The sequence below is a fragment of the Rhamphochromis longiceps genome, linkage group LG3 (assembly GCF_057381845.1).
Source record: "Rhamphochromis longiceps isolate RC_006_pf linkage group LG3, R_longiceps_female_GT1.1, whole genome shotgun sequence".
Classification (NCBI taxonomy): Eukaryota; Metazoa; Chordata; class Actinopteri; order Cichliformes; family Cichlidae; genus Rhamphochromis; species Rhamphochromis longiceps.
The window spans coordinates 42787162-42812862 of NC_140559.1; the positions used below are offsets into that span (position 1 = coordinate 42787162).

Genomic DNA, 25701 nt, shown 5'->3' on the forward strand with positions numbered 1-25701 from the left:
CTAACAGAGTTTACAAACCATTTCTGTGACACATGGACCACCAATCATTTTTCCACAAGAACAATTAGCCTGGGAAGAAAAGCGGGACACATTATTTCTGTATCCATTACCATCCCTGTAGTAAACTTTCCCACATGAGCACTTCCATTCCTGCCTCTGGGTCGTGTTTTGGACATTTTCCTTTCCCAGTCGTACAAATGGAGTCAGTTCCTTGTTGTTCAGGCTCATCTCCATAGTTATTATTTCTTCCCTCTGGTGCTGTCTGGTTCTGCTGTAGAAGGAGAGTGAGGAGACATCAAAGTTCCACAACACCTCCACCTTTTTTAAGTTGTAGCATGGCCTCATCACCATTCTCCTCCTCGTTTGTAATTAACTCAGAAGACACCATGTGTTGCTTTGCTGTGTTGGCCATGTTACTTTCTCCTTCTTTAAACTCTGCATCAGAATCATCATCGTTCTCCATTGTGTGAAAGCTGAGCTCCTTATCCTCCCAGCACAGTCCATAGAAAGGTTCATCCTTCAAGTTCTTTGCACACTTTTTATCACATAAACCAATCGTCCAATCAGACTCTTCGGGCAGACTGACCACCCACCTCTGAAAGCTGCTGGCTTTCTTGGTACTACAGATTAGAAGAGTTGCACAGCACTGTCCCAGCCAGCTGTTGTGGAAAACCTTCCTGTTGTCTTTGGACAGCGACATGCCAGGACCCAGAGACTGTGGCTCAAAGATCAGGTCTGAACCAGTGGGAACAAGCTCCTGGTGGTGTTCAGGATCAACCAGAGTCAGCAATGATCCCCAGAACTGAGACGCTTGCTTCACCATCTTCTCCCCATTCTGTCTCATCTCCTCAACCAGTTTGTCCTGATGGCTGCCCGGCTCCAGCCCTTTTCTCAGATCCTCAGCTTTGGCCTTCTCCACATCCTGATGCACCTGAGAATACATCTGCAGGAAACTGAAGGTGTCCTTCTCCTTCTGTGCTGCTTCCAGGCTGCTCTTGCTGGTTTTCAGGGACACCATATGAGCAGAGACTGAGCTCTGGACGCTGGTCAGAGAGATGTCACGCAGCTTAGTCACAGCCTCAATCAGACGCACACTGCAGCGACCCAGCTTCTCTCTTTCACTCTTCTCCCACTTTTCCAGACTCACATTCTCATCGTCTGTTTTCTCCTGTAAGATCAGCTGCTCAGCTTTCAGCTTCTCCAGGAGCTCTTTGTGGGCTGTGGAGAAGGTCTTCATATTGTGTAGGCGGTGCTGGTCCTCAATGGTGCAGGAAACACACACACAGGTCATGTCGTCCAAGCAGTAGTACTCCAGGAGCTTGCCGTGCTGAGGACATTTGGTGTTCCCACATAAAGCCATGGGTTCAGTCAGAGGATGAGTCTGCAGTAACACAGGTGTGGTCAGGTGGGCCTGGAGGTGCTGGAAACACATGGAGATCTCACACTTCATGCACGTCTTCTTTGCTGGTTTCCTGTCCTCTGCACACATGTCACAGAGGACAGTTTGTGGATCTGTTCTTCTCCTTTTTGTTTGTATGCTGTCAGACATGTTTTCCAGCAGGAAATCCTCCTTAGATTTGCTGAATATAACTCAGTGTTGTACAACAGTTTGGATTATCTGGAAGTTGGTTTGAATTTTACACTGCTAAAAGAAATAGAGAAGGTAGAGTCAGGCAACTTTTACTGCAGAAATATGGACGTGCCAACATGAAAACACAGATCAGAGTTTAATTTGCAAACACACTTTTGTGCTAGGGTAGAAGAGACATGGACTTGTAATAAAATGCAATCAAATGATAAAATCCAGGCAGCAATGTTTCTATTGTTGTGCCAACATAAAGGCTTTGATGCTTGAGGCAGGATTTACTTCAGTATCAGTTTGTCGGTGCACAGAATAAATTGACTAACTTTCTTTTTTCATATAAACAAACATGAAAACGCGGTGTTCTCGCTTCAGTCAATCAGATAAATAAAATCATCCTACATATTAAAAATATACTCACTTTATCATCTATCAGATCATTTAAATCATATAAAACAGCCGCTGTGTTTCTTTGTTGTCATTAATAAGACCAAAAAGCTGTATTTATGCCGATCATAAACCGAAAACAACCAGAAAAGATGGACTCGACGATGCTAAGAACGACCGTGAAACCGAGAAGATGGAGTAAGATAACGCTAGCGGTCAGCCGACCGAGGCTAATGTTCTGGATGCAATTCAGTCGCTCAAAATGCACTTTACAACTTACCTGCGAAAAGTTTACATGAAGAAATGACAGGTGCAATCGGAGTGTTTTCCGAGAGCCTCACCTCAGCAGAATCTCGTATTAGTAAAGTTGAGGAAGTGGTTTCCTCACTAACAAGTTGGGAGGCCACTTGTTATTGAACTAAACTGTCAGGAATTCCAACTGAAAGTGGATGACCTTGAAAACAGAAGCCGGAGATCCAACATGAGACTCGTCGGATTACCGAGAGCTGAACCAGGGAAATCCCTGTGTTTTTACAGAGCTGGACTGTGTCCAAATTCAGGGGCTGCTCCTCCTTCGGAGCCCGGTTACGTCGTAATGTTTTCCATATTATTTCTGTATTGTTATTCTATTTTATATTTTAAATTATAAACTTTTTAGATTAAAAACTTTCATACAATTGTGCCCTGTATGTGCTGACAAGTTACTGTAGAAAAACGAGCTCTGTCTAACATAATGACACAAAGTTTTGTGTCGTGTAAGACCAGCAGTATTTTCCAGCCTGGTTCTCAGGCTCTGAAACTAATTAAAAGTTAATCCAAAGTTATTTACTTTACCTTTGAGACTGACAAGGTGTACTTAATAAACTGGCAAATTCTGTAACTTTGTTTTTTTCTAATTAACACAGATGAAAATGCAATGTTTTCGATTCAGTTAATCAGATACATAAAAACATTGCACATATTAAAAATATTCTCACTTTATTATTATCAGATCATTTACATTGTATAAAACAACAGCTGTGTTTCTTTGCTGTTATTAATAAGACCAAAGAGCTGTGTGTACAATGTGAGAGCACCACCAGCAGATGGAGACACACGTCTTCAACTTGCAGGTGAAATAAAGTAAAAGGGTTCAAACTAAAAGAATTAGTTGCTACATTAGAAGAAAATACAGAAGCTAAACATATATAGTTAATATAATAAAATAACATTAAGAAATAAAGTTGTTTTATTTTTTTACTTTACTTTGATATGTGATACATCGCACAACAAGTTAATCACTGAAGCAGCACAATGTCTTCACAGTTTATGAATGTGAAAGACAGTCAGTTACATTGATATTCATACAGGGACAGAAAATGACTAAATGATCAGCAGAGTTTGAACTAACAGAGTTTACAAACCATTTCTGTGACACATGGACCACCAATCATTTTTCCACAAGAACAATTAGCCTGGGAAGAAAAGCGGGACACATTATTTCTGTATCCATTACCATCCCTGTAGTAAACTTTCCCACATGAGCACTTCCATTCCTGCCTCTGGGTCGTGTTTTGGACATTTTCCTTTCCCAGTCGTACAAATGGAGTCAGTTCCTTGTTGTTCAGGCTCATCTCCATAGTTATTATTTCTTCCCTCTGGTGCTGTCTGGTTCTGCTGTAGAAGGAGAGTGAGGAGACATCAAAGTTCCACAACACCTCCACCTTTTTTAAGTTGTAGCATGGCCTCATCACCATTCTCCTCCTCGTTTGTAATTAACTCAGAAGACACCATGTGTTGCTTTGCTGTGTTGGCCATGTTACTTTCTCCTTCTTTAAACTCTGCATCAGAATCATCATCGTTCTCCATTGTGTGAAAGCTGAGCTCCTTATCCTCCCAGCACAGTCCATAGAAAGGTTCATCCTTCAAGTTCTTTGCACACTTTTTATCACATAAACCAATCGTCCAATCAGACTCTTCGGGCAGACTGACCACCCACCTCTGAAAGCTGCTGGCTTTCTTGGTACTACAGATTAGAAGAGTTGCACAGCACTGTCCCAGCCAGCTGTTGTGGAAAACCTTCCTGTTGTCTTTGGACAGCGACATGCCAGGACCCAGAGACTGTGGCTCAAAGATCAGGTCTGAACCAGTGGGAACAAGCTCCTGGTGGTGTTCAGGATCAACCAGAGTCAGCAATGATCCCCAGAACTGAGACGCTTGCTTCACCATCTTCTCCCCATTCTGTCTCATCTCCTCAACCAGTTTGTCCTGATGGCTGCCCGGCTCCAGCCCTTTTCTCAGATCCTCAGCTTTGGCCTTCTCCACATCCTGATGCACCTGAGAATACATCTGCAGGAAACTGAAGGTGTCCTTCTCCTTCTGTGCTGCTTCCAGGCTGCTCTTGCTGGTTTTCAGGGACACCATATGAGCAGAGACTGAGCTCTGGACGCTGGTCAGAGAGATGTCACGCAGCTTAGTCACAGCCTCAATCAGACGCACACTGCAGCGACCCAGCTTCTCTCTTTCACTCTTCTCCCACTTTTCCAGACTCACATTCTCATCGTCTGTTTTCTCCTGTAAGATCAGCTGCTCAGCTTTCAGCTTCTCCAGGAGCTCTTTGTGGGCTGTGGAGAAGGTCTTCATATTGTGTAGGCGGTGCTGGTCCTCAATGGTGCAGGAAACACACACACAGGTCATGTCGTCCAAGCAGTAGTACTCCAGGAGCTTGCCGTGCTGAGGACATTTGGTGTTCCCACATAAAGCCATGGGTTCAGTCAGAGGATGAGTCTGCAGTAACACAGGTGTGGTCAGGTGGGCCTGGAGGTGCTGGAAACACATGGAGATCTCACACTTCATGCACGTCTTCTTTGCTGGTTTCCTGTCCTCTGCACACATGTCACAGAGGACAGTTTGTGGATCTGTTCTTCTCCTTTTTGTTTGTATGCTGTCAGACATGTTTTCCAGCAGGAAATCCTCCTTAGATTTGCTGAATATAACTCAGTGTTGTACAACAGTTTGGATTATCTGGAAGTTGGTTTGAATTTTACACTGCTAAAAGAAATAGAGAAGGTAGAGTCAGGCAACTTTTACTGCAGAAATATGGACGTGCCAACATGAAAACACAGATCAGAGTTTAATTTGCAAACACACTTTTGTGCTAGGGTAGAAGAGACATGGACTTGTAATAAAATGCAATCAAATGATAAAATCCAGGCAGCAATGTTTCTATTGTTGTGCCAACATAAAGGCTTTGATGCTTGAGGCAGGATTTACTTCAGTATCAGTTTGTCGGTGCACAGAATAAATTGACTAACTTTCTTTTTTCATATAAACAAACATGAAAACGCGGTGTTCTCGCTTCAGTCAATCAGATAAATAAAATCATCCTACATATTAAAAATATACTCACTTTATCATCTATCAGATCATTTAAATCATATAAAACAGCCGCTGTGTTTCTTTGTTGTCATTAATAAGACCAAAAAGCTGTATTTATGCCGATCATAAACCGAAAACAACCAGAAAAGATGGACTCGACGATGCTAAGAACGACCGTGAAACCGAGAAGATGGAGTAAGATAACGCTAGCGGTCAGCCGACCGAGGCTAATGTTCTGGATGCAATTCAGTCGCTCAAAATGCACTTTACAACTTACCTGCGAAAAGTTTACATGAAGAAATGACAGGTGCAATCGGAGTGTTTTCCGAGAGCCTCACCTCAGCAGAATCTCGTATTAGTAAAGTTGAGGAAGTGGTTTCCTCACTAACAAGTTGGGAGGCCACTTGTTATTGAACTAAACTGTCAGGAATTCCAACTGAAAGTGGATGACCTTGAAAACAGAAGCCGGAGATCCAACATGAGACTCGTCGGATTACCGAGAGCTGAACCAGGGAAATCCCTGTGTTTTTACAGAGCTGGACTGTGTCCAAATTCAGGGGCTGCTCCTCCTTCGGAGCCCGGTTACGTCGTAATGTTTTCCATATTATTTCTGTATTGTTATTCTATTTTATATTTTAAATTATAAACTTTTTAGATTAAAAACTTTCATACAATTGTGCCCTGTATGTGCTGACAAGTTACTGTAGAAAAACGAGCTCTGTCTAACATAATGACACAAAGTTTTGTGTCGTGTAAGACCAGCAGTATTTTCCAGCCTGGTTCTCAGGCTCTGAAACTAATTAAAAGTTAATCCAAAGTTATGCTGTCAGACATGTTTTCCAGCAGGAGGTCCTCCTTAGATTTGTTGAGTATAATTCAGTGTTGAATAAAGTCCTTGTCAACTCTCTTTTAGAAAAAATTTGGAATTTGATGAACTCCTGAGTTTTGCTCTTTTCTTGCCAGTTTCTGATCACCGTGTTTAGTCTGCTCAGGAGTGCTGCACCACACTTTCAATTCTCTGAAAACTCCACACTGAAGGGGTGGAGTCAGACAAATGTGACTGCAGCTGTTTGATAATGTTTGCAATTCAGTTTAATTTCCTCCATGTCATGGTCCTGGGCCATGTGGGCCCAGTATTCTTAGTTCCTTGTATTTTTGTATTTCGTTCCTTATTTAGGCCATGTTTTCTGAGTTGCCCTGTTGTGTTGTTCCCTAAGTGTTTTCCCTTCATGGCTTTTACCCCCTGTGTGCCCCTCTGTGTATCTGTGAGCCCTCGTCTCTCCTTATGTTTTATTCCATGTTTCCCCTGCCCTTTATGTCTAAGTTCTCCCCGTGCTCTCTCTCCCCCCTGTGTGCCCTCTATGTATTTATGAGCCCTCGTCTCCCTTTGTGGTTGTTTCATGTTTCCCCAGCCCGTTATGTCTGTGTTTTCCCCGTGCTCTCTCTCCTCCTGTCTGAACCTCTGTGCCTGTACATGTCATGTTCAGTTCACCCCGCCCTGTCTCGTTATGATTATCAGTATCACCTGTGTTCCCCGTGTGTGCCCACTTTCCTCGTTTACCCTCTGTGTATTTCTGTCTGAGTCTCCCTCTGTTCGGCGTCGCGTTCTCCCTCATGTTGTGTGGATCTCCCTGTGTCTACCTTCGAGTATTAGTTTACGTTTTTCCGGTTTAGTTTTGCATGTCCTGTATTCTGTCCTGCCAGCATTAAAGCTGTGTTTCTTAAGTTCATCCCCGTGTTTGTGAATATTGCTATTGGGTCCTCCTCCTGCCTGCCACACGGTCGTACCATGACAGAAGAACGCGAACCCGACATGGACCCAGCGATTCACAACCCCTCCGCTGACCTCCGGGAGGATCTGATTTATACAGTGGAGTACCACTGTCAGGAGTGGGTGGCGCTGCCAGAGGATGAATACCGGGAGACCGTAGCCGTCCGTCTACAGCGGATGGTGTCCGGACTCCCGTGGCTATTCGGCGCGCTCCGCCCCCACATCCAGGACTTCCTCGTCTCCACTGTAGGCGTCCTCCCGGAGCGGTCGCTCCTGTACGAAGAGCCGGAGGATGTTCAGCCCGGCCCGCTGACGGATTCGCGGCCCGGCTCGTCTCCTCCACCATCCCGGAGAAAACGGCGTTCACGCCACCGACGCACCACCCCACAGCCGGACACTCGGACTTCTAATTCACCTGCTGTGGTGAGTGAGGACTCTGTGTCTTTTCCAGACATTGTGACTGTTCGCTCAGGGGCTGTGTTTTGTGTGGCGGATGTCAACGCGAGCTGCTTATCGCCTGTGCAGCCACCCTCAGTTCAGTTAGCTCCCTCGCAGCCACCCTCAGTTCAGTTAGCTCCCTCGCAGCCACCCTCAGTTCAGTTAGCTCCCTCGCAGCCACCCTCAGTTCAGTTAGCTCCCTCGCAGCCACCCTCAGTTCAGTTAGCTCCCTCGCAGCCACCCTCAGTTCAGTTAGCTCCCTCGCAGCCACCCTCAGTTCAGTTAGCTCCCTCGCAGCCACCCTCAGTTCAGTTAGCTCCCTCGCAGCCACCCTCAGTTCAGTTAGCTCCCTCGCAGCCACCCTCAGTTCAGTTAGCTCCCTCGCAGCCACCCTCAGTTCAGTTAGCTCCCTCGCAGCCACCCTCAGTTCAGTTAGCTCCCTCGCAGCCACCCTCAGTTCAGTTAGCTCCCTCGCAGCCACCCTCAGTTCAGTCTCCAGTAGCTCCAGTAGCTCCTGTAGCCCAGTCCCCGATAGCAGTATGGTCCGCTGGTCAGCTTAACATTCAGCCAGGGGTCCCAAATCTCCCTGGCTCTGCATCAGCTCCTGCTGGGAGCTCGGATGAGCTCATCCAGGACTCCGCGGCTCCCACGCCGCCATCTACCTCATCCGCTGGAGGGTCCGAGGGGCCCGTTCAGCCACCAGCTGCTCCACCGGCAGCCTCGTCCACGTTCGCTGCAGCTCTAGCGTCTTCGTCTTCGCCTGGCCCGGCTTCAGCCTCGCCTGGTCCAGCCTCCGAGTCTTCAGCCTCGCCTGGTCCAGCCTCCGAGTCTTCAGCCTCGCCTGGTCCAGCCTCCGAGTCTTCAGCCTCGCCTGGTCCAGCCTCCGAGTCTTCAGCCTCGCCTGGTCCAGCCTCCGAGTCTTCAGCCTCGCCTGGTCCAGCCTCCGAGTCTTCAGCCTCGCCTGGTCCAGCCTCCGAGTCTTCAGCCTCGCCTGCCGCAGCCTCCGAGTCTTCAGCCTCGCCTGCCGCAGCCTCCGAGTCTTCAGCCTCGCCTGCCGCAGCCTCCGAGTCTTCAGCCTCGCCTGCCGCAGCCTCCGAGTCTTCAGCCTCGCCTGCCGCAGCCTCCGAGTCTTCAGCCTCGCCTGCCGCAGCCTCCGAGTCTTCAGCCTCGCCTGCCGCAGCCTCCGAGTCTTCAGCCTCGCCTGCCGCAGCCTCCGAGTCTTCAGCCTCGCCTGCCGCAGCCTCCGAGTCTTCAGCCTCGCCTGCCGCAGCCTCCGAGTCTTCAGCCTCGCCTGCCGCAGCCTCCGAGTCTTCAGCCTCGCCTGCCGCAGCCTCCGAGTCTTCAGCCTCGCCTGCCGCAGCCTCCGAGTCTTCAGCCTCGTCTGGCCCAGCTCCAACTTTGGCTTCTGCTCCTCCTGGTCCAGCCTCAGCCTCTGCAGCGACGCCTGGTCCGGCCCCCGCATCGCCATCGTCTGGTCCTGCCTCGACTGGTCCTGTGCCCACCAGGCCATGGCCAGCATGCCTGAGACTGGAGAGCCGCCGCTGCCTTCCGCGCGGTCGGCCCCCTGAACTGCTCCGTCGTCTCCTTCGCCGCCGCCGCTGCCTTCCGCGCGGTCGGCCCCCTGAACTGCTCCGTCGTCTCCTTCGCCGCCGCCGCTGCCTTCCGCGCGGTCGGCCCCCTGAACTGCTCCGTCGTCTCCTTCGCCGCCGCCGCTGCCTTCCACGCAGCCGGCCTCCGGACCAGCTCTGTCACCTGTGCCACCCGCCTGGTCGGCCCCCCCGACCGTGTGACCCGTGAACTCTTGTGCCTGTGGGCTCTGGGTCGGCCCCCTGAACCTTATTCGGACTAGTCATGTGCTCCTGTGTTTTCTGTTGTTTGTTTTGTTTCCCGTTCTGGTCCCTCCGTCCTGGTCCCCCGCCTCCCGCCCTGGGTGGGTTGTTTTCTGTTTGGTTTTGTTTCTCGGGTTTGGGCTGTCGGGTGCCAGCCCTTTAGGGGGGGGTGATGTCATGGTCCTGGGCCATGTGGGCCCAGTATTCTTAGTTCCTTGTATTTTTGTATTTCGTTCCTTATTTAGGCCATGTTTTCTGAGTTGCCCTGTTGTGTTGTTCCCTAAGTGTTTTCCCTTCATGGCTTTTACCCCCTGTGTGCCCCTCTGTGTATCTGTGAGCCCTCGTCTCTCCTTATGTTTTATTCCATGTTTCCCCTGCCCTTTATGTCTAAGTTCTCCCCGTGCTCTCTCTCCCCCCTGTGTGCCCTCTATGTATTTATGAGCCCTCGTCTCCCTTTGTGGTTGTTTCATGTTTCCCCAGCCCGTTATGTCTGTGTTTTCCCCGTGCTCTCTCTCCTCCTGTCTGAACCTCTGTGCCTGTACATGTCATGTTCAGTTCACCCCGCCCTGTCTCGTTATGATTATCAGTATCACCTGTGTTCCCCGTGTGTGCCCACTTTCCTCGTTTACCCTCTGTGTATTTCTGTCTGAGTCTCCCTCTGTTCGGCGTCGCGTTCTCCCTCATGTTGTGTGGATCTCCCTGTGTCTACCTTCGAGTATTAGTTTACGTTTTTCCGGTTTAGTTTTGCATGTCCTGTATTCTGTCCTGCCAGCATTAAAGCTGTGTTTCGTAAGTTCATCCCCGTGTTTGTGAATATTGCTATTGGGTCCTCCTCCTGCCTGCCACACGGTCATACCATGACACTCCAAGATTGACAGGAAACACTCAAAATGTTAAAACACTGAATAAGCAATCTATAAAATCCAGGCAGCAATAAGCCAGTTATAATTAGCACAAGATTGATTTTAGGAGCTATTTAATATTCACATTTTCTCACTTCATATGTTTGTACAGAACCACATCTTCATTTAGCTCCAAAATAAGCATCATCATTAAATGAAACAAAGAGGATACTGGAGTTCTCACACTTCATACAGGTCTTCTTTGCTGGTTTTCTTTCCTCTTTCACACAGAACAGCTTATGGTTCGGCCGGTGTTTTTAGATGTTTATTTAAATCTGGATCTCCTGATCTGACTTGTTGAATGTCATTCAGTCCTTAAAGAATCTCTGCTGCTCTTTGTTTGACTCCAGTTCAATGAACAGAAGTGTTTTCTAGCCTGGTCTCTCAGTTATTTATAAATCCAGTAGCACCATACAACAGTTTGGATCATCTGGAAGTTAGTTTGCACTTTGCACTGCTAAAACAAATAGCGAACAGGCAGAGTCAGGCAAGTTTAACTGCAGAAATATGGACGTGTTAGAAAAAATGATCAGAGTTTGATTGGCAAACACACTTTTAGGGTAGAAAAGACATGGACTTACATGGAATTACGAAATCCACAGAGCAATTTTTCCATTGTTGTGCTGACATTAAAATACTGTTAATTTACCATAATGTAGCTTATGGATGACATTCATTCACTGGCGTTCAGCTGCCCTTATTTTCTATCATGTAGAACAAAGAGGAAAAACATTTTTAATGTAAAGTCACAATACCTGGTGATTATTTATGTTTGAGGCAGGATTCCTGTCAGCACTGAACAACTATATTTATCAGATTGTTGGAAACTGACCGCCCTGCCTGTAGATTATAAACCTTTATGGCAGAACAATAGTTCCCTGTATGTGCCTACAAGTTACTGTGAAACAATGAGCCTGCTCTTATCTAATGAGAAAAAAACTTATCAGATTATGTATCATTGCATTGGTGTAACTCAGGGTCTCTTTAACTGCCTGGGAAGTTTTTACCATATTTTTGCAGAGTGGTCTCTGCTTTTGAGGAATTGGCTCTGCAGGTGGGGGGATCTGCCAGAGGTGGAGGATGGACTCAACCTTAGTGTCTATTGTCTTATATAGTCTGGGAGTTTACTGAATGTTGGAGTGGGTGTAGTTTTTCGTCTGCAGTGGGGTTGGTGGGATGCTTGGTGGGGATCTGTGGTGCCATTGGTGGATGTTGGGTAACTCAGGTACCTATTGGGGTCAGCAGGAGTCACCTGGCTCAAGGGTGGTCCTCCAGCTTTCCTCGCCATTACTAATTTGCTTCCTTCCTCCTGTTCCTTCACACCGTGGGTTGCACGTTGTCAGTCTCTGTGGTCCAATCAGTTAGCGCGTTTGGCTGTTAATCGAAAGGTTGGTGGTTCAAGCCCACCCTGGGAAGATATCACTGTTATTGCCAGGTAATGCAGAATGCTGCACAAACGTACAGTGCAACTGCTTCTTCAAAAAGCACCGTTTATGTTTCACAATAGAGTCCATGCTAGACTCGGTCATTTGATGAATGCAGTCAACCGTTATATCAAGGGTGATACACAGATTTGGGCTTGTGTTGTTCTTCAGCAACTGCATACTTATTGCCAAGTTCATTACCTACAAGTCACATATTTTAAACAATCAAGGCGGTATGGAGAGGAAGTACCAGAGCACCTCCATCCAGCCACCCGGTACTCTCTTGACGTCCCTGCTTGGCTTTACTCAGTCTCTGTTGCACAATCGTATACCCCACAACCAAAAAGACCGGAATGTTATAACCAACCATGTTATAACCAACCATGTTATAACCAACAATGGTATAACAAACCATGTTATAACCAACAATGTTATAACCAACCATGTTATAACCATGTTATAACCATGTTATAACCAACCATAAAACCATGTTATAATCAACCATGTTATAACCAACCATGTTATAACCAACCATGTTATAACCAACCATGTTATAACCAACCATGTTATAACCATGTTATAACCAACCGTGTTATAACCATGTTATAACCAACCGTGTTATAACCATGTTATAACCAACCGTGTTATAACCATGTTATAACCAACCGTGTTATAACCAACCATGTTATAACTAACCATGTTATAACAAACCATGTTACAACCATGTTATAACAAACCATGTTACAACCATGTTATAACCATGTTATAACCAACCATGTTACAACCAAACATGTTATAACCAGGTTATAACCAACCATGTTATAACCAACCATGTTATAACCAACAATGTTACAACAAACCATGTTATAACCAACCATGTTATAACCACGTTATAACCAACCATGTTATAACCATGTTATAACCAATCATGTTATACCCAACATGGTACAACCATGTTATAACCATGTTATAACCAACCATGTTATAACCATGTTATAACCAACCATGTTATAACTAGCCATGTTATACCATGTTATAACCAACTATCCTATAACCATGTTAAAACCCACCATGTTATAACCATGTTATAACCAACCATGTTATAACCAACCATGTTATAACCATGTTATAACCAACCATGTTATTACCATGTTATAACCAACAATGTTACAACCATGTTATAAACATGTTATAACCATGTTATAACCAACCATGTTATAACCATGTTATAACCAACCATGTTATAACCATGTTATAACCAACCATGTTATAACCATGTTATAACCAACCATGTTATAACCATGTTATAACCAACCATGTTATAACCATGTTATAACCAACCATGTTATAACCAAACATGTTATAACCATGTTATAACCAACAATGTTATAACCAACCATGTTATAACCATGTTAAAACCAAGCATGTTATAACCATGTTATAACAACAATGTTACAACCATGTTATAAACATGATATAACCAACCATGTTATAACCAACCATGTTACAACCATCTTATAACCAACTATGTTACAACCATGTTATAACCATGTTATAACCAAGCATGTTATAACCAATCATGTTATAACCAACCATGTTATAATCTAACCATGTTATAACCAACCATATAACCATGTTATAACCAACCCTGTTACAACCATCTTATAACCAACCATGTTACAACCATCTTATAACCAACCATGTTATTACCAACCATGTTATAACCAACCATGTTATAACCATGTTATAACCAACCATGTTATAACCAACCATGTTATAACCATTTTATAACCAACCATGTTATAAGCATGTTATAAGTAACCATAACCAAACATGTTATAACCATGTTATAATCAACCATGTTATAACCATGTTATGACCAACTATGTTATAACCATTTTATAACCAACCATGTTATAACCAACAATGTTATAACCAACCATGTTATAACCATGTTAAAACCAAGCATGTTATAACCATGTTATAACAACAATGTTACAACCATGTTATAAACATGTTCTAACCAACCATGTTATAACCATGATATAACCAACAATGTTATAAACAACAATATTATAACCAACCATGTTATAACCAACAATGTTATAACCAACCATGTTATAACCATGTTAAAACCAAGCATGTTATAACCATGTTATAACAACAATGTTACAACCATGTTATAAAAATGTTCTAACCAACCATGTTATAACCATGCTATAACCAACAATGTTATAACCAACCATGTTATAACCAACCATGTTATAACAATGTTATAATCAAACATGTTATAATCATATTATAACCAATCATGTTATACCAAACCATGTTACAACCATGTTATAACCATGTGATAACTAAGCATGTTATAACCAACCATGTTATAACCAACTGTTATAACCATGTTATAACCAATCATGTTGTAACCATGTTATAACCAAGCATGTTATAAAAACAATGTTATAACCAACGATGTTATAACCATGTTATAACCATCCATGCTATAACCAACCATGTTATAACCAACTGTTATAACCAACCATATTATAACCAACCATGTTATAACCATGTTATAACCAACCATGCTATAACCAACCATGTTATAATCATTTTATAACCAAACATGTTATAACCATGTTATAATCAACCATGTTATAACCATGTTATAACCAACTATGTTATCACCATGTTATAACCAACCATGTTATAACCATGTTATAACCAAACATGTTATAACCAAACATGTTATAACCAAACATGTTATAACCATGTTATAACCAACCATGTTTTAACCATGTTATAACCATGTTATAACCATGTTATAACCAACAATTTTATAACCAAGCATGTTATAACCATGTTATAACAACAATGTTACAACCATGTTATAAACATGATATAACAACCATGTTTTAACCAAGCATGTTATAACCATGTTATAACCATGTTATAACCAACCATAACCAAACATGTTATAACCACGTTATAATCTACCATGTTATAACCATGTTATAACCAAGCATGTTATAACCAACAATGTTATAACCAAGCATGTTATAACCATGTTATAACCAACTGTTATAACCATGTTATAACCAACCATGTTATAACCATGTTATAACCAACAATGTTATAACCAACCATGTTATAACCAACCATGTTATAACCAGCCATGTTATAACAACCATGTTATAACCAACCATGTTATAACCATGTTATAACCAACCATGTTATAACCTGCCATGTTATACCATGTTATAACCAACCATCCTATAACCATGTTAAAACCCACCATGTTATAACCATGTTATAACCAAGCATGTTATAACCATGTTATAACCAACAATGTTACAACCATGTTATAAACATGTTATAACTAACCATGTGATAACCAATCATGTTATAACCATGTTATAACCAACAATGTTATAACCAACAATGTTATGACCATGTTATAACCATGTTATAACCAACAATGTTATAACCATGTTGTAACCAACCATAACCAACTATTTTATAACCAACCATGTTATAACCATGTTATAACCAACCATGCTATAACCAACCATGTTATAATCATTTTATAACCAACCATGTTATAACCATGTTATAAGTAACCATAACCAAACATGTTATAACCATGTTATAACCAACCATGTTATAACCATGTTATAACCAAACATGTTATAACCAAACATGTTATAACCATGTTAAAACCAACCATGTTATAACCATGTTATAACCAACCATGTTTTAACCATGTTATAACCATGTTATAACCAACAATTTTATAACCAAGCATGTTATAACCATGTTATAACAACAATGTTACAATCATGTTATAAACATGATATAACCAACCATGTTTTAACCAACCATGTTATAACCATGTTATAACCATGTTATAACCAACCATAACCAAACATGTTATAACCACGTTATAATCTACCATGTTATAACCATGTTATAATCAAGCATGTTATAACCAACAATGTTATAACCAAGCATGTTATAACCATGTTATAACCAACCATGTTATAACCAACCATGTTATAACCATGTTATAACCAACCATGTTTCAACCATGTTATAACCATGTTATAACCAACAATGTTATAACCAACCATGTTATAACCAACCATGTTATAACCAGCCATGTTATAACCAACCATGTTGTAACCAACCATGTTATAACCATGTTATAACCAACCATGTTATAACCAGCCATCTTATAACCATGTTATAACCAACCATGTTATAACCATGTTATACCCAACCATGTTACAACCATGTTATAACCATGTTATAACCAACAATGTTATATCCAACCATGTTATAACCATGTTATAACCAACCATGTTATAACCATGTTATAACCAACCATGTTATAACCAGCCATGTTATACCATGTTATAACCATGTTATAACCAACCATAACCAACCATGTTATAACCAACCATGTTATAACCATGTTATAACCAACCATGTTATAACCAACCATGTTATAACCAACCATGTTATAACCAAACATGTTATAACCATGTTAAAACCAACCATGTTATAACCATGTTATAACCAACCATGTTATAACCAGTCATGTTCTAACCAACCATGTTAAAACAATGTTATAACCAACCACGTTATAACCATGTTATAACAAACCATGTTATAACCAACCATGTTATAACCATGTTATACCCAACCATGTTACAACCATGTTATAACCATGTTATAACCAACAATGTTATAACCAACTATGTTATAACCATGTTATAACCAACCATGTTATAACCAGCCATCTTATAACCATGTTATAACCAACCATGTTATAACCATGTTATACCCAACCATGTTACAACCATGTTATAACCATGTTATAACCAACAATGTTATAACCAACCATGTTATAACCATGTTATAACCAACCATGTTATAACCATGTTTTAACCAACCATGTTATAACCAGCCATGTTATACCATGTTATAACCATGTTATAACCAACCATAACCAACCATGTTATAACCAACCATGTTATAACCATGTTATAACCAACCATGTTATAACCAAACATGTTATAACCATGTTAAAACCAACCATGTTATAACCATGTTATAACCAACCATGTTATAACCATGTTATAACCAGTCATGTTCTAACCAACCATGTTATAACAATGTTATAACAGACCACGTTATAACCATGTTATAACAAACCATGTTATAACCAGTCATGTTCTAACCAACCATGTTATAAACATGTTATAACCAACCATGTTATGACCATGTTATAGCCAACGATGTTATAACCAACCACGTTATAACCATGTTATAAACAACCATGTTGTAACCAACCATGTTATAACCATGTTATAGCCAATTATGTTATAACCATGTTATGACCAACAATGTTATAACCATGTTATAACCAACCATGTAATTACTATGTTATAACCAACCATGTTATAACCATGTTATAACCAACCATGTTATAACCATTTTATAACCAATCATGTTATAACCAACTATATTGAAACCATGTTTTAACCCACCATGTCATAACCAACCATATTATAACCAACCATGTTGTAACCAACCATGTTATAACCAACTATGTTATAAACATGTTATAACCAACCATGTTATAACCAACCATGTTATAACCAATCACGTAATTACTATGTTATAACCAACCATGTTATAACCAAACATGTTATAACCATGTTAAAACCAACCATGTTATAACCATGTTATAACCAACCATGTTATAACCATGTTATAACCAGTCATGTTCTAACCAACCATGTTATAACAATATTATAACCAACCACGTTATAACCATGTTATAACAAACCATGTTATAACCAATCATGTTATAACCAACCATGTTATAACCATGTTATAACCAACCATGTTATGACCATGTTATAGCCAACGATGTTATAACCAACCACGTTATAACCATGTTATAACCAACCATGTTGTAACCAACCATGTTATAACCATGTTATAACCAATCATGTTATAACCAACTATATTGAAACCATGTTTTAACCCACCATGTCATAACCAACCATATTATAACCAACCATGTTGTAACCAACCATGTTATAACCAACTATGTTATAAACATGTTATAACCAACCATGTTATAACTAACCATGTTATAACCAATCACGTAATTACTATGTTATAACCAACCATGTTATAACCATGTTATAACCAACCATATTTTAACCAACCATGTTATAACCACGTTATAACCAACTGTTATAACCATGTTATAACCAACCATGTTATAACCAACTATGTTATAACCATGTTATAACCAACCATGTTATGACCATGTTATAGCCAACAATGTTATAACCAACCACGTTATAACCATGTTATAACCAACCATGTTGTAACCAACCATGTTATAACCATGTTATAACCAATTATGTTATAACCATGTTATGACCAACAATGTTATAACCATGTTATAACCAACCATGTAATTACTATGTTATGACAACCATGTTATAACCATGTTATAACCAACCATGTTATAACCAACCATGTTATAACCATGTTATACCCAACCATGTTACAACCATGTTATAACCATGTTATAACCAACAATGTTATAACCAACCATGTTATAACCATGTTATAACCAACCATGTTATAACCAGCCATCTTATAACCATGTTATAACCAACCATGTTATAACCATGTTATACCCAACCATGTTACAACCATGTTATAACCATGTTATAACCAACAATGTTATAACCAACCATGTTATAACCATGTTATAACCAACCATGTTATAACCATGTTATAACCAACCATGTTATAACCAGCCATGTTATACCATGTTATAACCAACCATAACCAACCATGTTATAACCAACCATGTTATAACCATGTTATAACCAACCATGTTATAACCAAACATGTTATAACCATGTTAAAACCAACCATGTTATAACCATGTTAAAACCAACCATGTTGTATCCAACCATGTTATAACCATGTTATAACCAATTATGTTTTAACCATGTTATGACCAACAATGTTATAACCATGTTATAACCAACCATGTAATTACTATGTTATAACCAACCATGTTATAACCTTGTTATAACCAACCATGTTATAACCATTTTATAACCAATCATGTTATAACCAACTATATTGAAACCATGTTTTAACCCACCATGTTATAACAAACCATGTTATAACCAACCATGTTGTAACCAACCATGTTATAACCAACTATGTTATAAACATGTTATAACCAACCATGTTATAACTAACCATGTTATAACCAATCACGTAATTACTATGTTATAACCAACCATGTTATTACCATGTTATAACCAACCATATTTTAACCAACCATGTTATAACCACGTTATAACCAACTATGTTATAACCATGTTATAACCAACCATGTTATAACCAACTATGTTATAACCATGTTATAACCAACCATGTTATGACCATGTTATAGCCAACGATGTTATTACCAACCACGTTATAACCATGTTATAACCAACCATGTTGTAACCAACCATGTTATAACCATGTTATAACCAATTATGTTATAACCATGTTATGACCAACAATGTTATAACCATGTTATAACCAACCATGTAATTACTATGTTATAACCAACCATGTTATAACCATGTTATAACCAACCATGTTATAACCATGTTATAACCAACCATGTTATAACCAACCATGTTATAACCATTTTATAACCAACCATGTTATAACCATGTTATAAGTAACCATAACCAAACATGTTATAACCATGTTATAATCAACCATGTTATAACCATGTTATGACCAACTATGTTATAACCATTTTATAACCAACCATGTTATAACCAACTATGTTATAACCAACCATGTTATAACCATGTTAAAACCAAGCATGTTATAACCATGTTATAACAACAATGTTACAACCATGTTATAAACATGTTCTAACCAACCATGTTATAACCATGATATAACCAACAATGTTATAAACAACAATATTATAACCAACCATGTTATAACCAACAATGTTATAACCAACCATGTTATAACCATGTTAAAACCAAGCATGTTATAACCATGTTATAACAACAATGTTACAACCATGTTATAAAAATGTTCTAACCAACCATGTTATAACCATGCTATAACCAACAATGTTATAACCAACCATGTTATAACCAACCATGTTATAACAATGTTATAATCAAACATGTTATAATCATATTATAACCAATCATGTTATACCAAACCATGTTACAACCATGTTATAACCATGTGATAACTAAGCATGTTATAACCAACCATGTTATAACCAACTGTTATAACCATGTTATAACCAATCATGTTGTAACCATGTTATAACCAAGCATGTTATAAAAACAATGTTATAACCAACGATGTTATAACCATGTTATAACCAACCATGCTATAACCAACCATGTTATAACCAACTGTTATAACCAACCATATTATAACCAACCATTTTATAACCATGTTATAACCAACCATGCTATAACCAACCATGTTATAATCATTTTATAACCAAACATGTTATAACCATGTTATAATCAACCATGTTATAACCATGTTATAACCAACTATGTTATCACCATGTTATAACCAACCATGTTATAACCATGTTATAACCAACCATGTTTTAACCATGTTATAACCATGTTATAACCAACAATTTTATAACCAAGCATGTTACAACCATGTTATAAACATGATATAACAACCATGTTTTAACCAAGCATGTTATAACCATGTTATAACCATGTTATAACCAACCATAACCAAACATGTTATAACCACGTTATAATCTACCATGTTATAACCATGTTATAACCAAGCATGTTATAACCAACAATGTTATAACCAAGCATGTTATAACCATGTTATAACCAACTGTTATAACCATGTTATAACCAACCATGTTATAACAATGTTATAATCAAACATGTTATAACCATGTTATAATCAATCATGTTATACCCAACCATGTTTCAACCATGTTATAACCATGTTATAACCAACAATGTTATAACCAACCATGTTATAACCAACCATGTTATAACCAGCCATGTTATAACAACCATGTTATAACCAACCATGTTATAACCATGTTATAACCAACCATGTTATAACCTGCCATGTTATACCATGTTATAACCAACCATCCTATAACCATGTTAAAACCCACCATGTTATAACCATGTTATAACCAACCATGTTATAACCAAGCATGTTATTACCATGTTATAACCAAGCATGTTATTACCATGTTATAACCAACCATGTTATAACCATGTTATAACCAACAATGTTACAACCATGTTATAAACATGTTATAACTAACCATGTGATAACCAATCATGTTATAACCATGTTATAACCAACAATGTTATAACCAACAATGTTATGACCATGTTATAACCATGTTATAACCAACAATGTTATAACCATGTTATAACCAACCATAACCAACTATTTTATAACCAACCATGTTATAACCATGTTATAACCAACCATGCTATAACCAACCATGTTATAATCATTTTATAACCAACCATGTTATAACCATGTTATAAGTAACCATAACCAAACATGTTATAACCATGTTATAATCAACCATGTTAGAACCATGTTATAACCAACTATGTTATCACCATGTTATAACCAACCATGTTATAACCATGTTATAACCAAACATGTTATAACCAAACATGTTATAACCATGTTAAAACCAACCATGTTATAACCATGTTATAACCAACCATGTTTTAACCATGTTATAACCATGTTATAACCAACAATTTTATAACCAAGCATGTTATAACCATGTTATAACAACAATATTACAATCTTGTTATAAACATGATATAACCAACCATGTTTTAACCAACCATGTTATAACCATGTTATAACCACGTTATAACCAACCATAACCAAACATGTTATAACCACGTTATAATCTACCATGTTATAACCATGTTATAATCAAGCATGTTATCACCATGTTATAACCAACCATGTTATAACCATCTTATAACCAAACATGTTATAACCAAACATGTTATAACCATGTTAAAACCAACCATGTTATAACCATGTTATAACCAACCATGTTTTAACCATGTTATAACAATGTTATAACCAACAATGTTATGACCATGTTATAACCATGTTATAACCAACAATGTTATAACCATGTTATAACCAACCATAACCAACTATTTTATAACCAACCATGTTATAACCATGTTATAACCAACCATGCTATAACCAACCATGTTATAATCATTTTATAACCAACCATGTTATAACCATGTTATAAGTAACCATAATCAAACATGTTATAACCATGTTATAATCAACCATGTTATAACCATGTTATAACCAACTATGTTATCACCATGTTATAACCAACCATGTTATAACCATGTTATAACCAAACATGTTATAACCAAACATGTTATAACCATGTTAAAACCAACCATGTTATAACCATGTTATAACCAACCATGTTTTAACCATGTTATAACCATGTTATAACCAACAATTTTATAACCAAGCATGTTATAACCATGTTATAACAACAATGTTACAATCATGTTATAAACATGATATAACCAACCATGTTTTAACCAACCATGTTATAACCATGTTATAACCATGTTATAACCAACCATAACCAAACATGTTATAACCACGTTATAATCTACCATGTTATAACCATGTTATAATCAAGCATGTTATAACCAACAATGTTATAACCAAGCATGTTATAACCATGTTATAACCAACTGTTATAACCATGTTATAACCAACCATGTTATAACCAACCATGTTATAACCATGTTATTACCAACCATGTTATAACAATGTTATAATCAAACATGTTATAACCATGTTATAATCAATCATGTTATACCCAACCATGTTTCAACCATGTTATAACCATGTTATAACCAACAATGTTATAACCAACTATGTTATAACCATGTTATAACCAACCATGTTATAACCAGCCATCTTATAACCATGTTATAACCAACCATGTTATAACCATGTTATACCCAACCATGTTACAACCATGTTATAACCATGTTATAACCAACAATGTTATAACCAACCATGTTATAACCATGTTATAACCAACCATGTTATAACCATGTTATAACCAACCATGTTATAACCAGCCATGTTATAACCATGTTATAACCAACCATAACCAACCATGTTATAACCAACCATGTTATAACCATGTTATAACCAACCATGTTATAACCAAACATGTTATAACCATGTTAAAACCAACCATGTTATAACCATGTTATAACCAACCATGTTATAACCATGTTATAACCAGTCATGTTCTAACAACCATGTTATAACAATGTTATAACCAACCATGTTATAACCAATCATGTTATAACCAACCATGTTATAAACATGTTATAACCAACCATGTTATGACCATGTTATAGCCAACGATGTTATAACCAACCACGTTATAACCATGTTATAAACAACCATGTTGTAACCAACCATGTTATAACCATGTTATAGCCAACCATGTTATAACCATGTTATAACCAACCATGTTATAACCAAACATGTTATAACCATGTTAAAACCAACCATGTTATAACCATGTTATAACCAACCATGTTATAACCATGTTATAACCAGTCATGTTCTAACAACCATGTTATAACAATGTTATAACCAACCATGTTATAACCAATCATGTTATAACCAACCATGTTATAAACATGTTATAACCAACCATGTTATGACCATGTTATAGCCAACGATGTTATAACCAACCACGTTATAACCATGTTATAAACAACCATGTTGTAACCAACCATGTTATAACCATGTTATAGCCAATTATGTTATAACCATGTTATGACCAACAATGTTATAACCATGTTATAACCAACCATGTAATTACTATGTTATAACCAACCATGTTATAACCATGTTATAACCAACCATGTTATAACCATTTTATAACCAATCATGTTATAACCAACTATATTGAAACCATGTTTTAACCCACCATGTCATAACCAACCATATTATAACCAACCATGTTGTAACCAACCATGTTATAACCAACTATGTTATAAACATGTTATAACCAACCATGTTATAACTAACCATGTTATAACCAATCACGTAATTACTATGTTATAACCAACCATGTTATTACCATGTTATAACCAACCATAACCAACCATGTTATAACCAACCATGTTATAACCATGTTATAACCAACCATGTTATAACCAAACATGTTATAACCATGTTAAAACCAACCATGTTATAACCATGTTATAACCAACCATGTTATAACCATGTTATAACCAGTCATGTTCTAACCAACCATGTTATAACCATGTTATAACCAACCATGTTATGACCATGTTATAGCCAACGATGTTATAACCAACCACGTTATAACCATGTTATAACCAACCATGTTGTAACCAACCATGTTATAACCATGTTATAACCAATTATGTTATAACCATGTTATGACCAACAATGTTATAACCATGTTATAACCAACCATGTTATAACCATTTTATAACCAATCATGTTATAACCAACTATATTGAAACCATGTTTTAACCCACCATGTCATAACCAACCATATTATAACCAACCATGTTGTAACCAACCATGTTATAACCAACTATGTTATAAACATGTTATAACCAACCATGTTATAACTAACCATTTTATAACCAATCACGTAATTACTATGTTATAACCAACCATGTTATAACCATGTTATAACCAACCATATTTTAACCAACCATGTTATAACCACGTTATAACCAACTATGTTATAACCATGTTATAACCAACCATGTTATAACCAACTATGTTATAACCATGTTATAACCAACCATGTTGTAACCAACCATGTTATAACCATGTTATAACCAATTATGTTATAACCATGTTATGACCAACAATGTTATAACCATGTTATAACCAACCATGTAATTACTATGTTATAACAACCATGTTATAACCATGTTATAACCAACCATGTTATAACCAGCCATGTTATAACCATGTTATAACCAACCATGTTATAACCATGTTATACCCAACCATGTTACAACCATGTTATAACCATGTTATAACCAACAATGTTATAACCAACCATGTTATAACCATGTTATAACCAACCATGTTATAACCAGCCATCTTATAACCATGTTATAACCAACCATGTTATAACCATGTTATACCCAACCATGTTACAACCATGTTATAACCATGTTATAACCAACAATGTTATAACCAACCATGTTATAACCATGTTATAACCAACCATGTTATAACCATGTTATAACCAACCATGTTATAACCAGCCATGTTATACCATGTTATAACCAACCATAACCAACCATGTTATAACCAACCATGTTATAACCATGTTATAACCAACCATGTTATAACCAAACATGTTATAACCATGTTAAAACCAACCATGTTATAACCATGTTAAAACCAACCATGTTGTATCCAACCATGTTATAACCATGTTATAACCAATTATGTTTTAACCATGTTATGACCAACAATGTTATAACCATGTTATAACCAACCATGTAATTACTATGTTATAACCAACCATGTTATAACCTTGTTATAACCAACCATGTTATAACCATTTTATAACCAATCATGTTATAACCAACTATATTGAAACCATGTTTTAACCCACCATGTTATAACAAACCATGTTATAACCAACCATGTTGTAACCAACCATGTTATAACCAACTATGTTATAAACATGTTATAACCAACCATGTTATAACTAACCATGTTATAACCAATCACGTAATTACTATGTTATAACCAACCATGTTATTACCATGTTATAACCAACCATATTTTAACCAACCATGTTATAACCACGTTATAACCAACTATGTTATAA

At 38.4% G+C, this 25701-nt stretch overlaps 2 pseudogenes; both read right to left on the minus strand.

Moving 5' to 3' along the window:
- Positions 1–2472, minus strand: LOC146674847 (tripartite motif-containing protein 16-like; annotated as a pseudogene).
- Positions 2473–3354: 882 nt separating this feature from the next.
- Positions 3355–5826, minus strand: LOC146674848 (tripartite motif-containing protein 16-like; annotated as a pseudogene).
- Positions 5827–25701: the final 19875 nt, after the last annotated feature.